This window comes from Protopterus annectens, chromosome 7.part0 (assembly GCF_019279795.1).
Source record: "Protopterus annectens isolate FY-2018-M chromosome 7.part0, PAN1.0, whole genome shotgun sequence".
NCBI lineage: Eukaryota > Metazoa > Chordata > Ceratodontiformes > Protopteridae > Protopterus > Protopterus annectens.
The window spans coordinates 463648300-463666704 of record NC_056739.1 but is presented as its reverse complement, the minus strand read 5'-3'; the positions used below and the strand labels follow the sequence as shown (position 1 = coordinate 463666704).

Here is an 18405-nt window from a genome sequence, read left to right as displayed (position 1 = left end):
GCAACCGGGGTGGCTTGAGCTACCTCAGCTATTGAAACTCAACCAGTTGTCATTTGCACATATAATATACTGCCAACCAACTAAAACTCCAGCTCTACAAAATTTAATTATACCTTATTCCACCACTAGAACCTTAAGATCCAGCACCCAAAACTGCCTAGAAGTCCTCAAACATAACAATGATGCAGGAAACTCTCACTTTAGCTATTCCACATCTAAAGCTTGGAACTCCTCACCTTACCACCTAACCTCCATATGCTCCATTACCCAATTCAAAAAGCTTCTCAAAGTATACTATATGGATTCCTGGTTATGTTCCTGTGACTCCCCAGGATAAATATTGTTCAGCTACTCATCCTCCATCTAAACCTAATCTCAATCTAATTTCCATAGAGCAAATAGTCCACCAAATATGTTTACTGTAACTGCACCACCTATCTGGATATATAATAAAAATGCTATACTTGTCAAATAACATTCAAAGCTTCTATGTGAAGTATTATACTGGCACTACCTACATATGAAACTATCTACTATGGTTCCTCATTGTGTTCTGATATGTGAAAATATCTGCAAATGTTTTTCGTTGTATTGTTGTGTATGTCATGTTTTGCCAACTATTATTAATAGATATCTATGCTATTTAACCTGGTGACTCATACTTTTTTGACCTGTGAAACTCTGAACTGTGTAATATGTGATTTGTAATTGTTTGACCTATGTAGAACTGTCTAAAATGTATCTGGAGCTTTTCTCCCCGGGCCTACGCTGAAAAAGGACCTGTGTTTAGTCTGACTTTCCAGGTAAACAAATGTAAAATAAATAAAAAATAAATAGTCTTATAACTTGCTTTGCCATTGCAAGCCTGCTGTGGGGTATAGGCTGAGATTATGAATAAATACTGCCCCCATCAAAAGAACATTCACAGTCTCATCACAAGGTCTCTACACCCATTCTAAAATGATAAATAGGAGTACAACAGGAATAAATGCTTGGATTTGTACTATTCTCTTTTTTCATGAACGTTCCCCGAGAACTGCCAAACTTAAATTACCTCCTTTATACTGATGATGAAGCTAAATAGATGCATTCATATCCTACACCACCTGACCATCTGATTCAAAAAGATATCGTTCAACTCCAGACCATGTGGCTGCAAGCTAACAAACTCCCCTCAAATACTCCAAAACCAGTCAAAGATCTTCAGTTCTCCTTTCACATTCATAAGCCACCCAGAGGAACAGAAGTCACCCATTATTGCTCAGTAGAAATATGTAGCCCTTGTATTACACCAAACACTGTCATTCCTGTCTCATATCAAGCTTTAGTCACAGAGAGTCCTCAATCAGTTAAAAATAGCATAAAATATCTCCAACCTTCTCAGAAAATAAGATAAGCAGGCCATCACAATTAATGTTACAATATCCTTTCCCAGTTCTTGCCTAGTCTCTGCATAAAACACAACATCCTGAAAAACACAGAAAATAAGATACTGAGATTTATACACCTTAGCTTCACAGCTGAACACCAGTGCAGAACCATTACTAAGGCCAAGTGGCAACACATTTCTGTCGAAGGCATTAACTTTTAGGCTCATTCACAAAAAATGTTCTCCACTGTTAATTAATAAGCTACAAATAAGGAGTAGATCATAGTGCATCTCAATTCAGACCTACATTTTCCTAGCTTTAAAGTAAAAATCATTTTTAAGAATAGCACTGTCAGTTGGAACAACCTCATGGACAAAATTAATGATATTACCAGCCAGACACTTTTAAAGAAAGAGTTAAAAATTCCTCATTGAATCAAATGTGTATCAATACTTTCTACAGCCTATGTGAAAACAGCATATCTTCTTACAAATCTGTAAGTTATAACTGTTTAAATTTGCTTTTGCTGTCTGAAAAACATTAACTGATTGCTTATATGCACATAGTTTTCTTCTATGTACATTCTCCACTGTAAGGCTTAACCTTTGCAGACTTAATATAGACCATCTTGTAAAGATTTCCTGTTCTCTTGCTAGTCTATAGAAAACTCAACTGCCTGTATGCTCCTTTAAGATTATGTATATTAACTTTTGAAATGCTGTGTTTGCTCTTCAGTCTACTGTCTTTCAGTTACAGCCAGCTGACCTGGGTTGTGCCCGAAAAGGGTCTGTGGACCAGCATACTTAAATGGTTAACAAATTTTAAATAAATAACTCTCCTGGCAGGTGCTTGCACTTGTATTTATGCTGCTGTCCCTATCATCCTAGTGATAAAGATGGCTTAGTGCACCTTTCTAGTGCTGCTGCTTTGTCTTTCATTCATCTCCTATCATTACTGGCGCTATTCAGAAGCATATAACACACTCCGCATTCCTTCTGGCTCTTTTCAGAAACACATAACACAGTCCACATTCTCATGTTATGAGGAAGTGATTCAAAGGCCAATGTAGACCTACAGTGATATGAAGGCCCCAGCAAATACTACTACAGTGATTTTGTTGGATATTGCCACATGTAAATGCAGCAGTCTGGGGTAAGGTCTAATATAAATTAAACATGTGCTCTTCCCTGGGGCCATACATTATAATCAGAATAGTTTAATAGAGTGAGTCAAAGACAGAATCTAGCCCATTACTTCTGGAATATAGCAATGGGAAGGTACACTGTCTTCTTAAGGTGTACACACATTGCTCAGTATGGCAGAATTAGGGCTGGTAGAGCCACAGCAGGTAAGTATTGCAAGGGTGTGTGTGTGTGTCTATGTAAGAGCAAGACTGGGGCTGTGTGTGTGTGTGTGTGTGTGTGTGTGTGTGTGTGTGTGTGTGTGTGTGTGTGTGTGTGTGTGTGTGTGTGTGTGTGTGTGTGTGTGCGTGCTTTGTGGTTCATGTTTCCAGTGTTTTTCAGCCACTTCAGTACCATAATGTTTGCACAGTCCCCAGTGCAACAATCTCACTACATTATTATGTCTTTCAGTATAGTCCTTCTGCCATTAGTATCTTGCAACCAGCAACGAGGTGTGCAACTGTTTCCAGTTCTGTTTTACAATACCTACATTTGTCTGCTTCTCCCACATTTTCAATGGACTTTGTAAATCAACATGTACATAACCCACTATCTTGTGCTGCCAATATTCACCTTTCATCTTTTGGTTTAAATTTGCCTCTCCTTAACCATTACTGCATTGATTCATGATCAACATGAGGTTCTTTCAGAAGTTTTCTGTACTGGCAACTATATTTATGCATTTTCCACATTTCTTGGCTTCTCATCTGGTCCTTCACCTTATATTCTTTCTTTTGTGTTTTTGCAATTCAGTTGCTGCCTGGTTTTTATCCACTTGTGGTTTGATTTCCATTCCTGCTTGATGCCGATATGCTTCTGCTAGCCTAAGCAGGGAAGTCATCTTAGATTTATTCTCCTCATGTTTCAAAACTTTCTCTACATTTGGGTCTTGTGACGTCAGCAGATATGTGTGGTGTCCCATGATTGCAGATCTGTACATGTAATCAATTTCAAGGAGGGCCATCCCTTCTTCAGAATGGGGACTATATAATCTTGGTGTGCACTGATTTTTATAAATCATTTGATGAGCATGAAGAATCCTTCTTGTTTTCCTGTTTAATCTATCCAACACATTTTGGGGCCAGTCGATCACTCCAAAACTATAAGTTAGGACAGGAAGAGCAAATTGGTTTATAGCTTGGCTTTTGTTCCTAGATGTCAACGCTGTTTTCGGGATTAATTTAGGTCTTCTAAAATACTCCTTACTAAGTTTTATTCTCATTTGTTCATGTTTTATTTTTGATCCTTTATCACTTCCCAAGTATTTATACACTCCCTCTTGCTCAAGTTATTTTATATCACATTCTTGTCCCAAACTGATGTTTTCTTGGTGCTTTAGTTTTCCTGCTTTAAAGGTTACTTTTCCACTTTTATCAAGACCAAATGACATTCCTATATCATCTGAAAAAGTTTTGACCTATACAGTTTCAAATCATCGACAAAGAGAAGATGAGAAGTCTTTATACTTTGTTTTTTTCTGGGAGCCAAATTATAGCCATGGCCTAAGCTGTTAAGTAGACAGCTTAACTGGTTAAGGGCAAGGCAGAAGGGGTCTATATCATGACACTGAAACAGCTAAATGCCGAACGCTGTTTCAGTGACACATAAAGAGTGCACTACAAGTTATGCGAATGGCCAAATCACCGATTTTTTTTTCAGAGGGAAAAAAATTGGTAGGCCAACCAGACACAATACACCAGCTCAAACATTACAAGGTGGGGGTCTTCATCCCCACCACCCCCCATTGTGGGTGACTGTGCCTCCACACCCCCCGTAACTAAATATACCAACTCTAAGATTGCATTATAGTGGGGAAAAGGGCAAATTCATGGCGACGGCCAAGCAATTTTTTTCCCTAGGAACAATATTGGTGATCTGGCCATTCACGTAAATTGTAGTTCACTCTTTATGTGGTGCTGAAATCTCATTCGGTGTTTAGCCATTTCAGCGTCATAATATAGACCCGGCAGAATAGCAGCAGTGACAGAGTTACCCTGGTATACCTCCTCTTTGAATTTTTATCCTTGGAATAATAATTTGTCCTTTATCATGGCTTAATTGTAAAGTGGTCTGCCACTGTGTCATGGTCACTGTAATGTAGTTGATCAGTGTAGGGCTTATCTTATACATTTTTAAGCACTCTTTTATCCATGAATGTGGGATGCTATCAAATGTTTTTTTGTAGTCAATCTATGCCATACTTAAATTCTTCCACTTTTTACAGTTCTCCACTATGACTTTAACAGCAAATGATCATTTGTTCCATATGACTTTTTTTTATTGCTCTTTTGTTCTATTACGATAATTGAATTTCCTTCTAAATGACAATAGACTCTGTCAGCATCAATTCCAGAGTATAGTTTATATGTCACCAGAAGGCACGTTATTGACCTATAATTTTTAGGGCAGCTTGCAGGTTCACTCTTAAGTAGGAGCATTGTTTTTCCTGTTATTAACCAGGTTGGTGTCTGTTCAGGGTGTGCATATAAATAGTTCTTATTCATGGCTAAATCCTCATGCAAAGATGTTAATACTTTTAACCAAAAGTTAGGTACTGCATCTGGGCCCGGGGTTTTCCAGTCTGAGGCTTTTCTTAACTTTGTTTCAATCTCTCTGGCTGTTACTTTATCCAATTTCATATCCTGTACCTTTAAACTTCTTATTCTTTCTTTTACTTCTTTTATACATTTAGCATCTTTGTTATGTTCCACAGGATCTTCATAGACACTTTGCCAAAATGTATCTGTTTCTTCTTTTTTGGGCGGTCTTTCAATTCCTTTTACCTTGTTTCCCAATTCTCTATAAAACTTTTTTGGGTCATCAATAAATTGCTTGTTTTGTACTTTTCCTTTATATTTATCTGTGTATCTTCTAAGTTTTTCTACCTGTGCTGAGATTTTTAGTTTGTTATTTGCAATAGTGGATGATAGATCCTGATCTCTGTTCTAATACTGTACATTGCTTTTATCACGTCTATCTTTCTAAGTATTTTTCTTGATCTGTTCCCTCTTCTATACTGTTTTAACAGTGACACTTCTTGTCTGAGTTGTTTTATAGTGTTCTCTTTTCGATACATCCATAATGGTATTCGATTTCTCCCCTTTCTCTTCCTCACTACCCTGTGTTCTTGTGGTAAAATTTTTTCAGTTATTAATTTAGCTGCACAGTAATATATCCTATTTACTTATGTTATATCACATGGATCTCTATTCTTCTTCTTCTGGCTTTTCCCAGTTAGGGGTCGCCACAGTGGATCACTTGTCCGCTCATGATTGACAGTGGAGTTTTACGGTGTCGAGTTGCCAGCCCGGCACCCAACCTTCAACAGAAGGCACACACATGCACACACTCACACCTAGGGCCAATTTAGAGTGTCCAATCCACCTAAAGTATGTCTTTGGGATGTGGGAGGAAACCAGAGCACCTGGAGGAAACCCACACGAACACAGGGAGGACATGCAGACTCTGCACAGAAAGCATCCCAGCCGAGAATCAAATCAGAGAACCTCTTGCTGTGAGGCGGCAATGCTAACCGCTGCACCACCGTGGCCACCATCGCATGGATCTCTATTGACATTCCTAATTATTGTGTTCATGTGTTTTATAAAACTTCTGACATTTTGGGTTTTATTGACCTTCTGCAGTCTATTTCTTTCACTGATCTTAATATGTCTATCTATCGCTATTCAGTCAAGCAACTCTTCTCTTAGCTTGTTTTCTTCTAAACTCAGGGCACGTTTTTTGTTTTCCATTTCCTGCAGACATTTTATAGAAAGTTCTATTGCATCTTCCTGTGGCACATTCTGTTCAAATTCATCCTTTGCCATCCGTTGCTTTGTCATATGGGAACTCACTTGCCTATCACTCCTCAACATTAACTGTGTCAGAGTTTCCACAGTTTCCTGTTCCTTCCCTTACCGTCCAGCTTCAAGTGAATGTTTGTACTTGTTTCCTGTAGAAGGCACCAAAATATCTTCATATGGCACCTGACCAATTGCTTTCTGTTCCACTGGTTTCCCCCTTAATGTGGAATTTCATTGCTCTATCCTTTTGTGGTACTTTTGGAATTAGATTTTCTACACTGAGCCCTTCATTTTGGAGGTACTCCATAACCTCAGTTTCTATTTCTTTAACTTATCCATTACTAATCTCCTTTTCTACTTTTCCTCTTTGCCTTCTTATTTTTTGTATTGTAAAATTTTCCATGTCCGGATTCCTTTGCCTATATTTCTCTTCAAATATATTTGGCGCTGTTGTTTTTGTATTGATTAGTTTTGTTTTCTCCTTTGCATAGATATTACACAATATTAACTCTTTTTTTCTTTCCCATGTTCATATTTCTTCTTCAGACGTCTCCTGATCTTCCTGTTTCCCCATGCTTTGGGGACTTGTTCCATCATGTTGTGATGTAACCTGTGTTAGACCTTCTATATCAAATCCTTCACTTTGCAGGCACTCCAAACTTCAACTTCTATTATATGGCAGTGTACTCTGCTTGGTGTGCAGTTAGCTTTACACAATGCACACTTTTTTTATTCTGGTCCAGTGTCATGAATCCAGTGGCAGTCATGTGTGACATCCATTTAGAGGTATGTTTTCATCATCCCAAAACCATGATTTATGTTTAATGGATAGATTACCTTATATCAAAATACAATAAATTACATACAATTATTGCATTTGAATCATGTAATTTAAATTTAAACAAACCAGCAGAATACAGAAACTCATTATATAACACTATATAAAAGCATAAAGATGCTCAGGGTGTGTGTGGTGCAGATATAAATGCACATTCTACAGACTGTAAGGAAACATCTCAAGAATACGTCAGTATCTGTTGGTGTGTGTAAAGCACAGATATTACTACACATTCAGGAAACATTCCTGGCATGCCTCAATTCCTGCGCCATGCATATCGCTTGTAACTTACTGCTTACTTAAACGAAGGCAAGAAAAAGCTAGCAATAGCACTGGCTGATAAAGGTCACCTTACTGTACATTAATACTCAGTACACATTGCAGTTAGATACAAATAATTTTTCATTTAGAAACCTTTTTTAAACACACATATAGTTAGGTTAAAAAAATACAGTATTATAGTACACAATGAGGACATTTAACACACTCACTGATTATAACTATGAGTTTTCTGGTTTTGTGCTAGAAGACAAATGTGAAATCCGCATTGAAGTCTTTTAATAGACAATAATGTGCCTTGTTGCTCATTGCTTATATAATTTAATTATAGCCAGGCATCAATATTTAAAATGAGTTAAGAAAAGGTGTCTCGACCCTCGAGATGTAAGATGCAGGTATGGGGCAGGAGCAAACAAATGTGATAAAGGAGAAGGATGAATTGTCAGTTGTTATGCTGCATGTAGAAAACTGAGTTTTTGTATATAACAAATGCAGTATTTATAAAACTGTCTAGTACTGCAGGAAAAGCAGAATGGAAAAAGATGCAAGCCACTGCAGGCTTGAACACAGAAAGAGACATTTGTGTTTCCTGACTATCATAATTATTTGCTAATAGACAACAAGAATCCCAGGTTCATCTCTTACAGAATGAGTGTATCCAAGGCTATTATGCTACTGACTTGCAATGCTGTAGGCTGTTTCTATGACAACAACCTCTGTACCTGTGGCAGTCAAATATTAACTAACACTGGCAGGCATTTTGGACTTGTGGTCCAGATTGTGTATTTCCAGCAGGATTTAACAAAATCTTACGCCCTGACTCTGTTGCTGTCACACTTTGGCAAGTAGCTGCTCTCTTCCCAGCTGACTAAAGTGTATACCTAGCCTTTCAGGAGTGGGATTACGCATATGAACAGTCTGGAAACCTTCTGGCAACAGGTACCTCAGGTATGCAATTTCTGATTTCTGCCCTTACTCTATCTCATGTTTGCTCAGTACATATTTTTAAGTCTTCTCCTTTAAATGTTGAAAAAGAAGTTAGTGTTAGGTAGTCAGTCATATCATTTTTACTGCCATTACTCTGGAAATGGATGCAGCTACAGATCTGTTTAACATTCTAGGAACAGTGGCATGTTCATACATTAAGAAAATTGTCCTAATGTCAAACGTACATGTATAACTGTAGGTGCACTTGACATAATACTTTTTTCATTTGTAATAAATGCTCCCTTATTGATTTTTTCAAAAAAATAAAGTTAGTGTCTCGTATTTTTTAGTGCAGAAAAACGAGTAATTCTGGTTATTTTTCAGGTAAAAGTCCTTATAATTTGGAGCATGCTGTAGGTTGCCACATGGCTAATGGTGTAAAGCTAAAATTACTATATTAGGTACACATTCATAGCAAAGAAATTTTGCAGTAACTGAACGGCATCTAATAATTAACTCTACTGACTTCACATTTTGTAAAGTCTGTAGATGCTATTGCCTTGCCAGCTTGATATTTTCTTGAAAATGTAGTAGTGCTCATGGATAAGGCTTTCATGTCATTGAGAAGCATATGAAATATGTAAAACGTTGGTAGAAGACACTCATACCCTCTCAAGTGTTCCAGGTTAACCTGAATACAGCCTCTGTATGAGCACACACAATGACACACATAGACATACATAATTTATTCATATTACAGAGATGGATCCATTATATGTCATCAGATCTCAAACCTCCTAACAGTAAAGCAGATAACTCAAATCCACTGATACACACATCAAGTGAAACTGCTGGCAACAAACAAGAAATATTTTTTTTCAGGGTGCTAGTGTGCAGCACCCATTTCCCACATATTAATTCCATGGCTGCTCAACACTAGAGGAAAGAAAAAAACACCTATTAAGGGTGAAAAACAGCTAACACAACTTCTGTCTTGTAGCAGAGCCGACGCCAATGAAAATAATCTGAGAACTAAATTTATTACAAGTTCGGATAAGGATGATTGATCTCTAGAAGCTACCACCCACGAAATGGCAGACCTTTTCTGTGTGTGTGTGTGTGTGTGTGTGTGTGTGTGTGTGTGTGTGTGTGTGTGTGTGTGTGTGTGTGTGTGTGTTTATAAAGAATTTGGAAGGGGGAATACTTTTACAACTCTACATGTGAACACACAACAACTTTATTTCTAATCTGATTGCCTTATGTTGTATTCAGCATTGTGTTACATGTTCTTAAATGGCTAACCTCAAAAATATGAAACATTCTGGCTCAAACTATGAGCAGGTCAGAAACATACATTTGTATGACTTTAATGTTGTATGAGAGCTGTCTGTATGCCACATAAGGATGATTTCACTGAGAAAGAAGTACATTCAGTACATGCAGTTTGTGCCAATTGCCTATCCTTTACATTTAAGCATGCGTTATCCAACAGCTTAAAAGCAAGCAATGCATCTGACAGGACCATATTATATTTATGTATCTGACTATATCTTTGGTCACAATCAGTTAAGTAGCATACCATAATAACTGCAATGTGGCTGATAATCTAATCAGAGTTAGAAGGTTTCCGTTATGTTTGGTCAACAGTCAGAAGAATGAGTTACATCTACTGATTTTTGAATAGTGAAAAAAACATAACTCAAAAAATAACTAACTAACTAACTAACTAACTAACTAAAAAACACAAACATTTGGGCTCACAAACTCTCCAAAATTATATATACTACCTCTACTATAATACTATAGTGCGGAAAAGTGGAAAATCCCACTGGAAGTGCAGCCCCTGCTCACACAGTCCAACTAACTGTTTGAAGAAACCATGATCTGAAAATCTCAACACAAAGCAGCTTGACAGAACATCGTGAAGAAGAGCAGATATACCAAATTAAAGTATGCTTCATAAATACTTCCTTTCTCAAGAATTCAGTAAAGTCTAGTTATTAAAGTGGAGATTTGTCCATCTCTGCTCATATCCTGTGCTGAAATCCTCACTGCAATGTCTTTCACTCTCTCGGTCTGGGACAGCACAATTTCTGAGTCAAGTTTAGAATATTACATAGCCAGGGAAGGCAAGATTCTGTTGAAAGAAACATTGTTTATAACAAGCTGAGTTTTCAAGACACATGGAATTTATTTTTTGAACATTTAAACTTCATAGGTAATCCCACAGAGATACACACACACACACACACACACACACACACACACACACACACACACACACACACACACACACACACACACACACACACATATTCTCAGGCTAAACTGTTGTTAAAGAATGTCCTCATTGGTATAAATAAAAGCACTAAAAAAAAAAAAAAACTGCCAAAGGCCAAGTGGAAAATGATGCTAATTCCATAAAGCAGATGGTGCTGTAAAAGCCAAAAACAAAGGAAATGACAGCAGACTTAATGTGTATTACATCTTCTTGGTTGAAGGCCATCTATAATATCCATTAACAAAAAAAATTACAATGTGCCTCCGAAGTTTGTTGTCCTTGTGGATATTTGCATCATTTAGGGGGTAAAGAGATCATACTCCAGATTCTGCATGCCTTGCACGGTGTGCAGGATTAGTGCAAGGCGTGTGATCCAGGAACAGCCTGCAGTGGAGTGCACGAGCGCTCCTGCACTAGTTCTGCACAGACTAAGCCCCTGTATGAAAATCACCCCATTTGCAGGAGAAATCCATGCAAATGAAGTGAATTTGTGATCCAGGAAGCTTGAAACCAGCTGTGCAGGGCTAGTGCAATCTGCAGAAATGTACTCGGTTAGTAGCCGAGTACATTTCAGCAAAATCCAAAACGGAACCATGACAGCTCCAAATAAAGGCTGCATATCAGTCAGGAAGCATGCCAATGGCCAAATATAAGGCCATTGGTATTGCAAACAGCCTAAAAAAATAAAAACAAACTTTTTTTTTTTTTTGCCTATCTCGGCTGTTTAAACAGAGGGCAGCAGTGCTCAAACGGGATCGGGGGGTGGGGGGTAAGAAAATAAACCTAAAATAAGCATTCTAACTAAAATCACTATTCTGCCATGAGAGTCAATGGCAGGCAGAAGACAACGTGGCCAGTGAGTAGTGGTTGCTAAGGGGGGAGGCTCAGTGTGAGACATGTAACTATGCATTAACAGGCAATTCTATGCAAATGAGGGGAATGATAGTGAATCCCAGTTTTCCCCAGCATGCTAGTCAGGTACCAACAATGTAAGAGTTGGAATAGCTTGGTGCAAGCCTAGGAGTTAGCTGACATCATAGGGGGGGTGTCAGGCATACTGTAAGCGGATTGGAGCCCTGTGGCTCGGGTTTGCTTCTAGCTTAGCACAGCTAAGTAAGGGGGTGTGTCTGAATCTGCCTAGCACTCTACATTGCCTAAGTGGGTGTGCGCACCATGCACCAGGTTTTAAACGAGAAAAAAAAGTTAAACCAGGAAATAGCAGCACTGTGCACATTTGAGCACTCTGCACAGCGCGCCCCCGGGCTTAAACAAGAAGGCAACGGGAAGGGAAAACAGCAGTAGGAACGTAATTAAGGAGAACTAGCATAGTTGGTAGGTGAAATGTATCAGAATCTACCAATTACACAGGCAGCAGACCAGCCCAGCCCAGAACACTACTATAAACTATGCAAAGACCTTCCCCTCTGGTTTTTCCCATACTCTACACCACTGATGTATACAAGCAGGGAACTTTTAACAAACAAAACTACAAAATGAGAGGGGCTGCAGCAGGCAACAAAGAACAACATGTGCAAGAGCCTGAGGGTGGTGAGGATGTGAATGCTGCTGATCAACCCACAGTGAGGAGATGGAGAAGAGTGTACAGACCCAGGGTAACCTACCAGGGGCTACATGAGCTGGAGATAGTGGAACACTATAGGGTGGATATGGACCTCCTACAGCAAATTGTTGAGCTGTGCCAGCCATGCCTGACACACTGAACTGATTGAGGGGAACCCATCCCAGTGGATACCAAGGTATGTGTAGGCCTAGGAATACTAGCTACAGGTACCTCCCAAAGCTCAACTGGGGATATCATGGGGATCTCACAGGCATCAGCATCCAGAGTATTCCACCAGTTCCTGGATGCCATGTCAACACATGCCAGTGTTTCCTCAACACCTGTGAGGTGTTGGCCAGCAATATGCATCTCTTCCACCAAATAGCAGAATACCCTGAGGTAGTGCGTGCTATAGACTGCACGCACATATGCATCAAAACACCACCCGGTGATCAGGGTAGGGCTTACATCAACCACAGGGGCCTCCCCTCCATCAACTGCCAGGTCATGTGCAATGCCCAGGGCATTAAAATTAATGTGTGTGCTGGCTGCCCTGGAAGCTATCACAATTCCACATTTGGCATCTAATGCAGCTGTACCAGAGATTTGCCAATGGGGACATCCCCTATGGTCACCTAGTGGGGGATACTTGTTACACACTGGAGCTGTAGCTGATGACACCCATCAGAAATGCACACACACCTGAACAAGAACGCCATAATGAGGCACATGCACAGACCAGACTTATAATAGAGTGTGTGTTTGGGATGCTCAAGTCACAGTTCCGGTGTCTGAACACATAGGTTCATAGGTTGATAGGTAGGAACTAGGCTATCTGCCCAAAGGCATTTATAAGCCTAGTCAGAATGTGTTGGATTTCACCACCCCCTTAGATTAGTTCCCTGTGCCTCTGTCCAGCAGAGCCACTGAAGTGATCCTGGGGTAAACTTTCTGTTTCCCATCCACTCGTCATGGTTTCTTTTGAAGAGTCTTAGTGAGGAGCTCTGCCTAATGTAGATTGGAATCTTGTTAAAAAGCATGGGAAGTCTCTGGGACAGGAATCTATCCCTTCAGCCAGCGCATCCTATTTATTGTTGTGATGAGGTTTAGATCCCTAGAGCGTGTGGCTCGAGGGGATAATGTTTTCTTTAGGTGGAGCAAGTCCATCAATTCTGGGTTGGACATGGACTTGTATGTCAGGCAGAGATCACCTCTGAGTAGGCAGTATGCAACCGAGTACAGCTGGAATTTCTTCAGTTGAGCTGGATAGGGCATCTGTTTGAGGCCAGTGATCCTATGGTAAGGTACTTCTGTGGTCTTTCCAACTGTTGCATGTGTCTTGTAAGGTACATCCCAAATGGGGCTTTGTACTCTATGATGGGTCTGATGAGTGATGAGTAGAGGGGCACAATGACCTCTTTTGATCTGGATGCAAACCCTTTTGTGATTAGGTGGGCCACGTAGAAGGATTTTCTAACCACTTTGGCAATGTGATTATCAAAGGTGAGATTACTATCTACTTGATTCCCCAGATCCCTTATTACATCTTCTGTATTTAGGGGACTACCATCTATGTGGTAGTTTGTGGGTACTTTGTTTTTTCCAAAGGGGATGACTATGTACTTTTTGGCATTTAGCTTGAGGCCATGATTTTGACACCAGGTATCCATCTCAGTGAGACCCTTTTGGAGGATGTCTGTGGCAATCAGAGAGTCAATTATAGCCCCTAGTTTGCAGTCGTTTGTGGACTTGGTCAGCCATAGTCCTCCTGTGCTTGCCTGTACCACTGAAAAGTATATGCCAAACAGGAGGGGTCTTAGGACTGAGCCCTGGAGAATGCCACTTGTAACTGGCTTAGAGTTGGAGCTAGCTCCCACAACTCTCACCATGTGGGTTCTGTCCATGAGCCAGTTGGCAACCCATCTTTTGATGTAGGGGTTTATGTTCAGGCTGGTGAGCTTGTCTATAATACCAGAATGGGGAATGGTGTTGAAGGCCTTTGTGAGGTCTAGGTAGGCTGTGTGTACCACCTTTCCTTTATCTATAGCCTTGGTAACTGAATCAAATACATCCACCAGGTTTAGGAGGCATGATCTGCCCTTAACAAAGCCGAACTGGGAAGGGTCCAGTGTTTGGAGGTTCCCAATGCCTCTGTTAATGGGTTCCATGTTGATGCATTCCATAGCCTTGCATATCAAGCTAGTCAGTCTTATAGGGCGATAGTTCTCAGGGTCTGTTGTGGCTTTACCTTTGTGGAGCAGAATAACCATTGCTGTATGCCACTCTATGGGTACGTAGCCTGTGGAGAGGCTGAGTTTGAACAGTGTGTTTAGGTGAGGGGTTAGTTCGTCTTTGAGCTCGTGTAGGACGCAGCCTGGGACACCATCCAGTCCCATTGATGCTGTGTTTTTGGCTTTGAAGAGGGCTGTTTTAACCTGAGTGTCTGTGATTTCAGGGATGGTTATGGGCCCTTTTGGGGGTGAGAGAGGGGTGAAGTTTGCGCTGAACCTGTCTGCCAGGATGTTGGCGACATCGGTCGGTTCAGTGTATTTTGTGCCATTCTGCACTAACTCTGAGCAGATCTGAGCATTGCCACTTAGATTCTTGACATAGCTAAAGAATGCCTTGTGGTTATCTTTGGAGTCCTTAGCAATTTTTCTTTTGAAGCTCGCCTTGGATGATTTTATGAGGGATCGTAGTTTATTCCTTATACTGATCAGGGATGTCTTCCCTTCTTGGGATTTTACTCTTTTCTGTACTAGTTTCCTCCTTCTATTCTACAGCTTGTTTATGGCATGAGTCCACCAGCCGTGGCAAAGAGACAATGCATAGCACATACACTGACACAGTAGGGACCCAGGGAATGACACCTCTCTCTGACTCACACATACAGTAAAAGGGATGCCATGTATAGGGAGTGTACTATGTGCATCCGACACAGACAGCCCTCCAGCAACATTTTCAATCCTGGCACTCCCAAAAGGTAAGTCAATCAACCTACCAATTGCCAAATGGAGTAGAATGTGTCATTACCTGTATCTATGGTATGGATGTGAGCATGCAAAAGAATTGGGTGGCAGAATGTTATAGCAGCAGATAGCAGACATCCATAGTGAAACCATGACATCTGCAACACATACTGGAGTCACCATAGTAACCAGTACTACACAGGGTGACAAAACCCACTGCAGAAAATGTGCTGGGTGACATGTGTGTCCCTATGACTCACACATGCCAGTCAGGGAGGTTCACATATCCAACAACAGTCTCAGCCAGCAGGACAGGTGTAGACAAACCCAAACAGAGCCTGTGCTATGACCTCTGAATGATGTCTATGTGTAACCCCCCCCAGGCCTACACAGACAGATTACAGCAGGTCAGGCAGTGGGATGTTAGTTCTGAAGGGTAAGAGGTCAGACACTAATATGTAGGGCAACCAAAGCTAAGACCTGTAGTACACTGATATGCCTCTAGTCAGTATTATAGGTTATAATACAGAATAAAATGGAGTACCTGACATACCAGTACAGTCATAGAAAATGTGTGCATGTACCAGGTGTGCCCCCCATCCTTTGTATATATGTAGAAACAGTAAGGTGTGCCCCCCAATCATGTGTAGAAATGTAGAAGCAGTCATGTGTCCCCCCCAGTCCTGTGTAGAAATGTAGTAACAGTCAGGTGTGCCCCCCACTCCCATGTAGACATATAGAAACAGTCAGGTGTGCCCCCCCCAATCCTGTGTAGAAATGTAGTAACAGTCAGGTGTGCTCCCCAAATCCTGTGTAGAAATGTAAAAACAGTCAGGTGTCCCCCCCCACAATCCTGTGTAGAAATGTAGTAACAGTCAGGTGTGCCCCCCCCACGCCTATGTAGACATGTGGAAACAGACAGATCTGCCCCTTCCCCCGATCCAGTGTAGAAATGTAGTGACACTCAGGTGTCCCCCCCCATTCCTGTGTAGAAATGTAGTAACATGTATGAGTAGGTATAATACGAGCGGAGCACAGATGGCCAGAGGTGGCCAAGGTAGCAGGATAGGTTGTAGCATTTGCACAATATGCTGGTCTGTGTGTGTTAGGATGGTGTGTGTTTCAAAATGTGTGAGAGTGGTCAGTATGTATGCATGTTGAGGTAAGACCTGGTGGCCATTGCCCTCTACTGCTGATAACAGGGACAAGCCCTCATGACTGCAGTGCCAAAGACAATCCCCACCAGTATAACACATGCTAGCAGTAAGCCATTGTAAATGTATGGTGGTAATTTGTGTCACCATCTGAAAGACTGACATGGTATGGTGGTTCGGCTAGATATACAAGCAGTACACAGGGAAAAGTACCCCAGACATACAGTATATATTGTGTCACTGTGAAATGGATTTGTACATATAGGTATGCATCACAGTAACAGGACCTGTAGTAGGGGATACTGGTGATGTCTGTATGAACACCTGCAGACCACAAAGGAGGTAGGACTGATGTATTGGGAATCAGCTGATGTACCTGCACATGCCAGCATAACTGTAATGCCCCATGCATATCTGTGTGTCAGATGAAATTAGTGTCCATAGCACACATGCACCCAGCCATGCACACACCACCCACAGGCATCTCTCTGGCAATATCCCTGCTGTGGGGAATGGGTACAATACGACCCCACCTGTATATGGCAATAGTGGAAGACTGCAGCATGCAGTACAGATGTCCCATGCAGGTGTGCTGTAGGTAGCACCCTGCCAGAATCCACACCACCTGATCAAGACTGACAGAAGGTACTGGCATGAACAACTATCACCTCTACCCTGTCACCCCAGGGGTATATACTGTATGGTGGTCTGGGACTGTAGGACTGACAGAATGCAATGGTCTGCCACATCTGGCCTGCAGCAACACCTAATACCCCACAGGTGCCTGCCAAAGGCCCGTGTCTCAAACATCCTGCCAATGCATGTTATGTCATGGACACCCAAATAACAACATAACGCACTCCATTTAAGCCATATGCAAGGCCATGTGGACAAACCACAGTAACATGTCCACCATGTCCCGCTGCATGAACTGTGGACCAACACTAACACACACCTGTGATGTGGAGATACCCTTAGGGAAAGTATCAGAGAATGTATGCATAATGTATGGAAGAGGTTAGAATAACAGAGGGGGTGCGGGAGCATGGGCAGCATGAAATGTGCAGGGTCCGACACCAAGCTGTGTGCACATTATCCCTGGCTGCAAACACATAAATGGGTGTATACACACCTGCCCGTACACCACAGTTGAGCAAATGCCTGAGCCATGGCCCCTGCCTCTGGCTAACATGTGCAAATCTGTACAGCTGTGAGGCATTGCCACAGCAAGATAAGGCCATACTGCCATGTTGACGGGTGGACAAGTATGGGATCCTCTGCCAGCACTGTACCAAGGTGCTGAACTGGATACACAAACCCAGCACCAAGTGTCTGCAGCTCCCCCTCCAGAATGGCATAACTTACCATGAATATGTAGGTGTTTGCCCACAATACCAGACACAGCTGCAGTTACCTTTGTCCCTCAAGTCATCACTGTGAGCAAGAATGTCCACCTGACAGTACATGAGGACAAAAAACATCACTGTGTATAACAGATGGTGACTGACACACATAACAGTACACATGTCTGAATATCTCTACTAACAGCAGTACCATGCAGCTGAAGCAGCACAGAAACAATCACCTACAGTACACACTATCCCCTGCACAATTTGTCCCCATATTGCCAAACAAATGACAGATACCCTGCAGAAAGAGTATGCTACCTGTAGCTGTAAACCTCAAAGGTCTGCACTGCAGTACAATCTACCTGGAATTGATCCACACATTCAATACAGAAGGGCATACTGGGCATGCTCACACACTTAGAGAAATGAGGGCAATGTCAGCCAACAACATATGGAAAGGTCATACTGGGCATGCTCACACACTTAAACAAATGAAGGCCATGTCTGCAAACAACAGTGGACCAGACATATCTGGCATTTGCAGATGTTAGTGCAGACACTCCTCAGTATGTAGCACTCATGCTTTGCAGACACACACACACACACACACACACACACACACACACACACACACACACACACACACACACACACACACACACACACACACTGTATAGGAATACAGGCATATAT

General features: G+C 41.3%; 1 protein-coding gene across 2 annotated transcripts in view; it reads left to right on the top strand.

Annotated features, from left to right (window-relative positions):
- The first annotated feature begins 8267 nt into the window (after nucleotides 1-8267).
- The window catches only part of LOC122806542 (espin-like), a 484803-nt gene continuing 474665 nt past the window's right edge, over nucleotides 8268-18405 (top strand). Inside the window, exon 1 of one of the 2 annotated variants that reach the window (XM_044077044.1) lies at nucleotides 8268-8419. The gene's annotated coding sequence lies outside the window, so the exon portion shown is untranslated. The remainder of the gene's footprint in view (nucleotides 8420-18405) is intronic. The other variant, XM_044077045.1, reaches the window with a different exon arrangement.